The 12271-nt window shown below is 57.5% G+C and overlaps 1 protein-coding gene and 1 non-coding gene across 13 annotated transcripts in view; both read right to left on the bottom strand.

Annotated features, from left to right (window-relative positions):
• Window positions 1-12271, bottom strand: part of RAP1GAP (RAP1 GTPase activating protein) — a 71154-nt gene that overhangs the window by 58651 nt on the left and 232 nt on the right. The gene's annotated exons all lie outside the window — the stretch shown is intronic.
• TRNAC-GCA (transfer RNA cysteine (anticodon GCA)) lies at window positions 3023-3094 on the bottom strand. The gene has a single exon. It is a non-coding gene; the product is annotated as a tRNA-Cys (tRNA).

The raw sequence follows: 12271 nt of genomic DNA, 5'->3' as shown, positions 1-12271 counted from the left end.
AGCATCCTGAGCAGGGGGCAGGGCAGTGCTGGGCTTCCTGCTGGCCAGGCAGCCTCCCGTGTTAACCCATTTTCCTCTCTGGGCCTCCGTTGGCTCATCACTCTCACTTTGCAGGACTAGAGACATAATCACGGAAAAATACATTTGCCTTGAGGGAATTTCATAGGTTCGAAGCATCCTTCACTCATGGCCTTTCTAGCCAAGCCGCACCCACCCAATCCCAAGATGCTGCAAACCCCGAGTTCCTGGAAAAGGAGTCTCCTGGAGGGTCCCCAGGCCCTGGGAACATAGGGAGGAGTGGGTGTGCCTTGGCTCACACCCTGTCCCCGAGCAGCTGCCTGGTGAGGTTACTGAACCAACCATCCTGACTCTGAGCTTCCCATCCCATTCAGGGAGTTCCTGAGACCTCTGCCTACTCAAATACCCACAATGCATCTGACACTGTTCAGGAAGTAGGGGCAGAGGATGAACAAGACGTAGTCTGTGTGGACCGCTGTGCACACCTGCGCAGAAACCTCAGCAGGTCACATGTGCTGCCTGTCCTTGTACTGGGCACAGAGACATCCAACTCACGTCTGTAGGGATCATATCAAGGTCAAAGGCACACAGACATGCTCACATGAACATCAGCCCCTACACTCCAAACCCACACGCACACACATGTGCAAAGGTCAAATCAAGTTCACACCCACAGGTCCCAAATCGGCAAGTGCTCACTTACTGACTAGGGCTGGGTTTGTACACACACATGAATAAACACCAATGACAGCAGATTCATACACAGAAATCACTAAGGCCCACACACTTAGATCACACAAAGTATACACAGACAGACATACACACACACATACCCCCAATGCTCAGCCAACTATTGGGAAGAAATAAAGGTAGAGATCTAGTGGTGTGAACTACTGCCTCCCTAAGGAGAGGGGAAGCCAAGACACCCTCTCACACATTACAGGCTGGATCCGCCCAGCCTGTCTGTCCCGCCCCCTGCTAAGAGCATGGCCCTCCCCGCCCTTGTTCGGAAGTAGGTTAGTTGAACTGGAAGGGAGATGGCTTATGTTCAGAGCTCCCCCTGGGGCATCTGGGCGGACTGAGCCCTGTACCGGGGTGTGGGGGGCAAGAGGCCTGGGTTGGGGCCCCTGGCTCTGCTGGTCACTCGTGTTTTCTAGCACAGACTCTTCCCACCTTGGGCCTCCATTGGTCCATCTGTATGATGGGGGATGGGATGCCTTGAAATTCCTTAAGGTCCCATGCTCCCACTCTGCCAGTCAGGGACTCTGTGAACCCCTCTTCATCTTGCCAAGGCCCCCACTTTGGCAGTGGTTCTCAGTGGGGGTGACTCTGTCCCCAGAGAGCATTAGGGAAAGAGGTGAGGGTGGTTTTCGTTGTTGTCATTTAGTCGCTAAGCTGTGTCTGACTCTTCTGTGACACCATGGACTGTATAGCCTGCCAGGCTCCTCTATCCGTGAGATTTCCCAGGCAAAAATATTGGATTGGGTTTCCATTTCCTTCCCCAGGGGATCTTCCCAACCCAAGGATTGAACCCACGTCTCCTGCATTGGCAAGTAGATTTTTACCACTGAGCCACCATGGCCCTCAGCGATTACTAGAATCATCTCTGTCATTCAGTGTGTGAGGGCCAGCAAAGTTATGTCGGGGAGAGTCCCACCCAAAGAGACTTGTCGCGCATCAGAGATTCCCCCAGACATTCGCTTGGGGGAAAGACCCATTTATCCCATCCTATGACTTAACTCTGGTTTACATATGAATATTTTAGTGTGGCTTTAATACATACTGAGTCTTTCAGAGATGTAACAACTGGAGCCATTCTGAACTAAAAGTCAGGCACCACAATAAGATTTTCTACCCTTAAATTTAAAGGGTTTTTTGTTTGTTTAATATACAAGCAGAAGCAAGCATTTGGTTAATTCATTAGGTCCTCTGGTGTGATCATGCCAGAGTCTTTATCTATGGAAGTGAGGGCTTTTACTTCTCTGAGGGCAGTTTGTCCTTTGGTTTTTTTAAACTGTGTGTGTGGGTAGGCTTATTATCTGGGAATACCATTCCAGGAAAATAAAGCACGCGTCCGCCGCGGTCCCGGGCGCCCTGCACGGTCCCGGGCGCCCTCCACTGGCCACCACGGAAACGGGCAGACTCCAGGACCAGGGACAGCGCCCCGGGCATCTCTTCCGGGGAGGGCGGGGACCCGAGGGAGCCTGGAGGATGCGCCCTGCACCCCGCTCCGCGCGCCGCTTACCCGCGCCCTCCTCTGCTCCCCGTGAGCGGAGGCGGCCCCCGAACCCGCTTTTCTCTCTAATCCCCGGCTCGAACTGCCAGCGCCTTTTCCGGCCCACAATAACACACCTGCGAGCCACAATGGTGGCACCTGTGCCGCCGCCCACCGTGTTCCCGCCGCCCCCTCGCGCCCCGCCCCCCCCCCCCCCCCCGGGAGCCGATCCCTGGGTGTGCAGATCATGGAGACGCACCGATGCGCTCCGGGACCTCTGTGATCACAAGAGCCCCCTGAGGCTGGTTATGCAAGAGTTTTATGTCAGCCATGGCTGATGGGGAAACTGAGGCCGGCCCATAGAGCAGATCCAGTTCTCTTCTGCCATCCCTGGAGACTATAGGCCCCATCACACGGCGCATCCCAGCTCGTAAGAGCCGCTGCTAGTCGCTGAGGCCATGTGCCCGGCACTCTTATTAGTTCAGTCCTCATGACCACCCTATCCCCAGTTCACAGACCAGGAAACAGACCTTTGGAGAGGCTAAGTGGCTTGCCCAAGGGCCAGGGAAGTAGAAGTAGCTGTGAAGGTCCCCTAAGGCTGAGCCTTCGCTGGTGGCCCATGTCTAGGACTGCAAGCTCCCAGTGCAGGGGGCCAGGTTTGATCTCTGGTCAGGGAGCTAGATCCCACATCCCACATGCCTTTCTTTGGGACCCCAAGGACTCCTCTGTCCATGGGATTCTCCAGGCAAGAGTACTGGAGTGGGTTGCTATTTCCTTCTCCAGGGGATCTTCCCGACCCAGGGATCGAACCCGGGTCTTCTGCATTGCAGGCAGATGCTTTACCATCTGAGCTACCAGGGAAGCCCCAGTTAAGACCCAAGTCACATAGAAAAAAAAAAAAAAGACCTCTCCCCCCCTACCCCCCCATCCCCAAGGTGACTCAGCTCTGAGTCAGTCTCAGGGACATTTCAGCCAAGAAGAAAGCCCTTCAGACAGCACACGCCACCCTGCCCTGACACCCCGGACGCCTGAAAGCCTCTTCTACCTCAGGGGGCAGGTGGGGTGGTTGCATGGGGTCCCATGTCCCTCACAGAAAAAAAAACCCAGTCTCTTCTTCACAAGCATTAGCCCCACAAAGCACTTCCCAAGGCACACTCAACATGCATTTGGCCGAAGCTTGCCTTCTAGGAACCAGGCTTCTAAATGCACAACCACACAGCCTGGGCACAGAGCCTGGAGCCAGAGCAGGGCAATGTGAGCCAGGGATAAGGACATAGGCCTAAGAGTCTGACAGAGTGGGGTTCCAGCCCTGTCCTGAGTAAGCCTCAGTTCCCACATCTGGAAAGTGGGCGTATACCAGCTCCTGGCTCACAAGGTGATGGTGAGCATCAAACAAGGTGGTGCATCCAGAGACACCGGATTCACCATGGCGGCTTGTGCCCACAAAGAGTTAGCATGGTGGTGGTTGCCCTTGCTGTTGCCCACAGAGTCTTCCTGGAGGTGTATGAAATGCAGGAGCTCCTGCTGAGTCATACCTCCATTTCTCACAAGGGAAAATCAGGCTACAGCATACACCATGGGCAAAATGATGGGCAGAGAAAGAGGTTACCAACATGTGGTCTGTGGCTGGCATGGGGGCAGTTGGAGGGGGAGGGCAGCCATCCTTGGCTTAGAAGGGTCTGGAGACCCCCCCTTCTTCACTGCCTAACCTCTGGCCCTCAAACCCCAGCCTCCGACCCCAGATGAGCTCTCTGGTCTCCGTGGCATAGAAGGCGCTCCATCAATGTTCAGGGAAAGAATGGGGTCCTAGGTTGGCAATGAACAAAAGGAAGGACAAAATAAATTCTATTTCTATCGTAATACATACAGGGGTTGACATCAGTGTGGGCTGGGAGTCAGGTGGACCTGACTTTGAATTCTTGCCTCTGTCACTTCCTAGTTTGTGACTTTGGACCATTTTCATAACCTCTCAAAGCCTCAGCATCCTCATCTATAAAAGGGGACGGTGATGAGAAGAATGGGGGTTTGCAAAGAGTCAGACACGACTCAGCAACTGATCAACAACAGCAACGAGAATGATAGTGTCATTCATGTCAATGTACGGCAAAAACCACTACAATATTGTAAAGTAATTAGCCTCCAATTAAAATAAATTAATTAATTTTAAAAAATTGTTTTAAAACTCCAAATATGAACAGTACAGTCTATTGAATGAATGCTTGGGAGACCATACTCTTTAAATTAAAAAAAAAAAAAGAATGATAGTGTCAATACTTACCTCAGAGGGTTGTTCTGAGAATTCAGTGTAAAGCGCTCAACCCTGGCACACAGTAGGCGCCCAATAAGTACGGGCTGTCTTTAGTCCTGTTCCCGGGACTTGCATCAGCACAGCCACATAGGGAACTGTCAGGAGGACCTGGGTCCAGCTCTGCCACTGTTAGCGGGACCGTGGGCAGGTTCCCAGCCCTCTGGCCCCCAGCTCCCTTCTCCATGAAAGGAGGGCTCTCCGAGTTGCCTGCTCCATCTCATTAAGGGGGGGCCGCCTGGAGAGGTCCCTAGAAAACAGCTCTGCCCTCAACGTACACTCTCTGCCCAGAGAGACGGTGTGTGTTCCCCTGAACACGGAGGAGGGCGGGCATCACTGAGAATCCCTGAGCCACACCTGATACCTGCCTCGGGCCCACGCTGACCTCGCAGAAGCAGGACCTCCCCCCTAGAAAATCCACCCCCCACACACTGTCCACAGTGCACCACGTGGGCTGTGGGTCTCAGGGGACACGAGACAGTGTGGTGGGCTCTGGGGAAGCCAGAACTGGCGGTGGAGTCCATCTCTTCCTCTCCCTGAACCCCAGTTTCCTTGGCCACACAGTAAGGAGCTAACAGAAGCCCCTGAGGGTCCTGGCGCACGCATGTCGGAGGCAGCCCAGATGTGAAAGCCCTTTGTGAATTGCCACCATCGGCTGCAATCATCATAATTATTATCTGTAGAACGAGGGGGTTGGACCAACAGATCTCCATGGGCTCCCCTCCAGCTCTGATGCTGAGGATTTCTCAGTTTCTGAGCTGGGAGTTGATGTAGACAGAGGTGGGAGTGTGCAGGAGAATCCAGGGTCTGTGGGATTGGACGTCCCTGGGAACCTCTGCAAACAAATCTCCCCAGTCGTCCTCTTCTCCCAAGCTAGCCCGGGATGCTGAGCCTCACAGACAGAAGGGAAAAGGCAGGGCATGGGAGGGGGCCGGGAGGTTCAGGGCTAGGTCCGGAAGGTGTGGGGCAGCCCCAGGGTTTGAGCCCCACCCCACCCCCTGCCCAGAACTAGGCCTCAAGTCCCCTCTCCATCGAATTCTGCATGCAGTACACCAAAATCGCTAAAAACGGAATCCAACAGCCTTTAATTCAAGTCCCAGCTCCAGCCACACGCCAGCTGGGTGACCTTGGGCAGGCTGTTTAACCTCTCTGAGCTTCAGTGGGTCTAATGAGGGTGGCTCTAAGGAATGAATGAGACAGATCCATGGAAAGTGCTCGGCACAGGGCCCAGCAGACCGTGAGTACTCAGTGAAGGCCCCACATTGTCCGTCATCACTCATCCCCCATTCTGCCCCCCCCCAGGAATGCTCCGGAATCCCTTAGCCAGCCAGCTCCCCCACTGGCTAACAAACACAGGGCAGACCCCAGCGGTGCAGCTGGGGACAGGGGTGGGGAACAAGGGTCTCAGGTTTCTCTGCCCCTCAGAGGACCAGGGGGAGCCACACCTCTCCAGCCAGGGAGGTCTGGGGCCCTGGCTGCGACTGAGACAGGTGAGTGCTTTGTCCCAGGAGGCTCTGCCATCCTGTTTCTGGGGGGTTTGAAGCCCTGGGAAAGGGGCCGTAAGGGCACCCCATGCACCTGGAAAAGCTCCCACATCTTAGGTGGAGGCAGTGGTAAACTGGGCCAGGCTGGAGCCCACTGACGCAGAGCTTCAGCCCCCCAGCATCTGTAGCCCACTGCCTGGGCTATCATTAGGCTGCTGGAGTGGGTGGCGCTGGGGTGGGTGGCCTCTCTCTGGACCCCCAAGGTGGGGATGAGGCAGCAGCGTGGGAGGCGGGCCTGCCATCAGCTTGGGTCCCGATCTGCAGCCCCTCCCAAACAGAGGAGCTGCAGCGGCCCCAACAGTTCTGATGCAAGCAGAGAGAAGTCCCCAAGGTCACTCTCCACCCACTCCCCAAAGTCCCAGCTCAGAGGAGCGGGGTCTTGGGAAGGGCTTGCCTCTGAGTGGGGATGGGGCGTCTCTCCCTTGCAGACTTGGGGCCGAGCAGAGGCTGAGCCCACCTGCCTCACCTGCCCACTCCCCCACCAGCCTGGCTGCGGCAGGCATGTGGCTACGAGGAGTCTGTTCTCACCCACAGTCCCCCGCGGATCCCAGCACCCCCAGATTCTCAGGGGGGCCTGGGGAATGCGTAGCGACACGGCACACTTGAGGCTCACAGCACGGTCACCAGCTCCGCCTCACTCGAGCTACGGTACAAAGGCAGAAACGCACCCACCCACTGCAGCGATGGAAAGGCAGGCTCAGAGGCCAGCACTGCCCGGGATCACACCGCTAGTGGGATGAGGTCAGAGGGGGACATGGGTCTCCTGGTTTCCAGCACAGGTGATGGCCCCTAGTTGACTGACTGGTTGGTGCCTTGGTCCTCTCTCGTGTTGCTGGGATGGAAGATGCTGGAGCTCTCTCCTTTGCATACAGGAGGGAAAGGGGACCCAGGGAACTAGGCAAGGAAGGCATGCTCACCCGGCAGGCGCGCAGGGCAGAGAACCGGGCCGGGCTAGCTCCTACCCCAGGCCTGCCCACAGGAGGCTCAGTCAGTCCCCCAGTGGTCTTCCCACTGGCTTGCAGAGAAGATTCCTCAGCTTGGTATTCAAGGCCCTTGAGAAGCTGACTCCAACTCACCCCCACACACACCTTGCAGTGAAGCCAGGCCGGTGTCCTGATTGCCACTTCTCACGCTGTAGCAGTCAGTAACTCCACTCACAGCCACCATGGCCACCTACTAGGTGCCAGGCTGACTCCCCAAGGGGGAAACCTACTCATCTCACAGGACAAGGGTAAGGCCTTGGAAATGTGAGATCGTGGAAACAATTCCCACGGCCCACCATCCCTCCCCGCCAAACATTAAATACAAGGCTTATTTTTTTCTTGCTGCAATAAAATATTTGAAGTTTCTTTTTCTAATTATTTTTCTCCGTATATTTCTAGGCTTTGTTTTTCCTTCTGTGCATTCATATCTCCTGAGCGCAGCTCTGTGCTTTTCAGAGCAGCTCCCAGCCATCGTGTCCGATCTGCATAAACAACACCCCCAGGTAGGCAGGGAAACCAGGCCTTATCACTCCTGTCCTGTGAAGACGGAAATGAGGCGCCAAGAGAGTCAGTGACTTGTGCAGAGTCACACAGCAGAAACTGAATTCCTGGCCACTCCCAGCCCATTTCCTCTGAGTCCCCCAAAAATGTCCATGACAAGCTGGGCACTGCCCTGGGTGTTTGCCTACATTAATCTTAACCCTCAAAACAACCCCATCAGATACATAAAATGGGTGATCTTCACTTTATAAAGAAACAGAGTCTCATGTACACACTGCTGTATGGATAATATTTAAATGGATAATCAACAGGGACCTCCTGTATAGCCCATGGTATTCTGCTCAGTGTTACATGACGGAGTGGACGGGAGGGGAGTTTGGGGGCGAATGTTTACATGTATATGTACACAAGCATGCTAAGTCGCTTCTGTTGTGTCTGACTCTTTGCAACCCTGTGGACCATAGCCCACCAGGCTCCCCTGTCCATGGGATTCTTCAGGCAAGGATATTGGAGTGGGTTGCCATTTCCTTTTCCAGTATGCGTATGACTGAGTCCCTTCACTGTTTACCTGAGACTATCATAACATTGTTAATCAGCTATATTCTAATGCAAAATAAAAAGTTAAATAAAAAAAAAGAAGAGGGTTTCCCTGGTGGCTCAGTGGTAAAGAACCTGCCTGCCAATGTAGGAGACACAGGTTCTATCCCTGGTCCAGGAAAATCCCACGTGCTGCGGAGCCACAGCTACTGAGCCTGTGCTCTGGAGCCTGCGAACCACAAGGACCAAAGCCCACGCGTGCCTAGAGCCTGTGCTCTGCAGCAAAAGAAGCCCCCGCAGTGAGCAGCCCCAGCTCTGCAGCTAGAGAGAGTAGCCCCCGCTCGCTGCAACTAGAAAAAAGCCAGAGCAGCAATGGAGACCCAGCCCAGCCGAAAAAAAAAAAAAAAGAAAGAAACAGGCTCAAAGAGATGGGGTAATGGGTCCCCAGTTGGGTGGTTAGTCGGTGGCAAAGTCAGATTTTTAACTTAGGTCTTCTTCCCAAAGGGGGCCCCAGGGCGGTGGCCCCAGGCTGGCAGGGGTATTTACTAGAGGAGTGGGCGGGTCATTTCACCTCCTCAAGCCTCACTTTCTCGTCTGAGCTGTGGCCCCAAGAGCACCACCCTGGGCTGTGTCAGGGACCAAAGGATGCCACACGCAGCTCATGTCGGTTACCGACCCCAGGACACACTACACACTCAGCGCACTCAATACACACTTTGTGAGTGTGAAAACGAGGGCCCAGCCCTTGTGCCAGCACACAGCAAGAGCATCACAGGTTGGACTCCTCTCTGCCAGTGGGAGAAGGTTGGTGCCCCAGCAGAACCCCTCTGATTTGAGGTGTCTCCCCACAGACACCCCTCTGCCTCTTCTCCCTTCCTCTCTGAGTCACTGCCTGTACAAGCCTGCAGCCCTAAAAATAGAGCACATAAGGGGGCAGAAAAACATCCACAATGGAAACTACACCAGCAGCCCCCTGCCCTCGGGTCCCCCTCTGTGACCCCAGGGTGGGCGCCCTGGGAAATCCTTGGACTGTCAACCCCCGCCTGACCTAGAGTGGACCCAGAGTTTTCCACCTGCCGGAGGTCCTTAGCCAGGGGTCCTCGCCTGCCCTGCACTCTACCCAGCAGAGTCAAAGTTTCTTTCCTCATCCGCACAGGGCTGCCATCTCACACACACCTCACACTCCCTCGCCAGGCGGAGCTGCCTCTCGGAGCTGGAGATGGGCCCAGAGAGGGGAAGCCACACGGCCGGCCAGAGGCAGGACCAGGCCCAGACTCAGAGCCAGGCCCTGGCAAGCCCCGGGTGAGCGCCCAAGTGAGCAGGGCAAAGCCCAGAGTCCCTTGCTGCCCTCCGCCTACATCAGCCTGCTCTGCAGACATCCAAGCCCTAGAAGCACCTCTCAGCAGCTGCCTCCCAGGGATGCCAGGCTCCCAGAGGCCCAGCCAGGGTGCCAGGACCCAGACAGGCAGAGGTGAGTAGAGGACAAGCCAGAGAACTCCTCTCCCTTCATCCCAGACGGCCCCCAGCCTTGCGGGGAGGGCAAAGCAGAAAGAAGGACTTGGCCGGTCTCCTGGAAAACTGGCAGAAGAAAGGGGACCCCAGGGCTGCCTGGAGCCTGCACTGCGGGGTATCCTGCCTTGGGAGGGGCCCTGGGGAGCAGCACGTCCAGGGGCAGCTCAGAGAGAGGCTCCTCTGGCCCCGGAGGATGTGTTTGAGGGGAAGAGGGTCAGGAGAAGAAGGCCCACTGAGGGGGCCACACCAGCTGGTTTCTCAAGATTCTCAGGGTCGGCCGACCCGGGCTCGCGTGAACCAGAAAAGAGGGAAGACGACAGGGCTGAGGCCGGGCTGGGGCGTCTGCCTGCCGGGGTGGTACCCAGTTCACGTCCCCCGTGCTGGAAGCTGATGACATGCACGCGTGTGAACCCCCACGGGGGCCGGGGTGTGGGTGTGTTCCCATGCCTATCTGCCAGGTTCCCTCCTAAGGGTGTGCTCATTCCTGCGTGTGCACCATGCGTGTGCCCTGGAGGAGATAACGGGGTCGTTATCTGCCCGATGAGGCCTCCGGAGGAGCCTCTCCTGGCCGTCAACACCCTCCTCTGCACGTCTGGACGGCCTGGCTCTCTGGCTGCGGTGCATGTCAGACTGAGAGGCGGGGATCTCGGCCCACGTGTGTGGGGCCCACCCGCCTGCGTCTGGCTCTCGGGTATCTGTGAATTGGAGCGTGTTGGCACCTGTGTCTGGCTGTGCCCAGGTCTTGGCTGTGTGTGCAGCCGGGTGGCAGCCAGTCGGTGTCTGACAGCCAGGACAAAGGCCTCCACAGACCGACAGGTGGTGTGGGAAGCAGACCTGCCCCGGGGGCACCGTGCAGGGCCTCCGGATCTGGAACAGGACAGTGGGCAGGGGTGGAGCCAGGGGAGAGGGAGGTGGAGCGGGATCTCGGGGTTCCCGTACCCCAGGCTTGTACTGATCCTGCTTGGGGGCGGCGGTGAGGCCCGAACAGCAGAGACAGCCCAGCCAAGACCAGAGGCCAAAGGAAGGATGTGTCTCACAGCGGGTAGAGGGTGGATAGAGGGAGGTCTCTGGAGACCCCTGCCAGGCAGGCACCCAGCACAGGAGAAGGCTGAGGTCTCTGGAGACACACCCAGGCACCCAGGAGGGAGAGGTGAGAGCTGGGAGGGTCCCGGGAGGGGGACGCTCACATTCATGGCTGCAGCCAGGGGCGGCGGAGAGCTCTGGGAAGCGGAGAAGTTCTGGACCCTGAAGAAAGGTGAGGTCCTCCTGGACCTGACCCAGCTTCCCCTCCCCCATCCAGATGCACCTTCCCCCTCCCCCAGGCAGCACGGGAGAGCAGATCACCTGGGAGCCACCCTGCCTCGCCACCACTGTGGCGCTCCGCCTGGACTGGGAGTCAGAGAACTGATGCTAGGCCAGCCAGAGACAGCTCTGTGACCTTGGGGGGTTCAGTTGGTCTCTCTGAGCCTCAGTTTCCTCACCTGTGGAATGGAGACCCCAGTTCCCCGCCTTAACAATATTGCTGTGGGTGGGGAAGACACTCTGCCACTTGAGAATTAATCGTGACCCTGAAATCCTTTCCGAGGCCATTAATATTCTCCCTCTGCTTCCCCTAGACCCTCCAACTGCCAAGGAAGGGGGCCTCGGACTGAGGTCCCAGATGGAGGAATCGGGGGCGTCTCCGGGCGCGCTGGGCATGACCACTGACTCCCTTCTCAGCTGCTGCCTTCCCCCTATTCAGGGGACCCTGTTGCCGGTTTCTGTCTCAGTAGCTTGGGAAACTCAGGGCCACCCGCCTGCTCCAGCTTCTTCTTCCCCGCCCCATGGGCAAGGAGGGACCACAGCCCCCGGGCAGGGTGGATGGACTAGGAGCCTGGGGAGGAAATGCTACCCCTTCCTTCACTTCCCTGCTCCGTTCAGACCCAGCTTCTCCCAGGGCTCCCTCCTTCTGGCCTCTGACTTTGGAGAAGGGGGATACAGGACGGGACAGACGCCACTGTATGAAGGGTGGAGTGTCCTTCTGGGTCCCACCCCCTGGCTCGCGGAAGGACCCCCGACAAAAACTCGGGGTCACGCACAGATCTCACTAGCCCAGAGGGCGGGCGTGCACCCCCTGAGCTGGTGTCTCGATGCGCGCGCGCGTGTGTGAACACAGATCTTCCCCAAGCCCTGGCGCCCCACGGCTGGCACCAAAGCGCCTGCGGGGCGCGGGGGACCGCCCTGTGGATTCCCACCCTGTGGATTCCCACCGAGTCCTCAGATCCTGCGGAGCCAGGGGAGGCGACGAGGGGGCGCCCGACTGCGTGACGCGGGTGCCCTGCTCCGCGGCGGGTTGGGGACGGGGTTGGGGTTCGGGGGCGAAGCCAGGACATCATTGCCCCCTCAGTTCGGGGTCGTCGGACCCCCACTTCCCTCCTCTGAGGACCGGCGCGCCTCCCCCTGGGGGTGTCGGGGCTGGGCGGGCCCCTCCTTAGGGATCGAGAGAACGCACCCACTTCTCTGCGCCCCCTCCCCAGGGTGAGCGGAACACTGACCCCCCCACCTACGCAGGGGGGTGGGACCCCAGCCCCCCCACCAGCCGCGGCCTGGACGCATCCCGGGAGGCAGGGGGCTGAGCCGGCTCACCCCAGGCCTGCCCTTCCGTCCCCTGCCTGCG

The sequence above is a fragment of the Giraffa tippelskirchi genome, chromosome 3 (assembly GCF_054371585.1).
Source record: "Giraffa tippelskirchi isolate mGirTip1 chromosome 3, T2T-mGirTip1v1.2.pri, whole genome shotgun sequence".
Lineage (NCBI taxonomy): Eukaryota > Metazoa > Chordata > Mammalia > Artiodactyla > Giraffidae > Giraffa > Giraffa tippelskirchi.
Note: the sequence above shows the minus strand (reverse complement) of the source record. Positions and strands in the feature narration are given on the sequence as shown.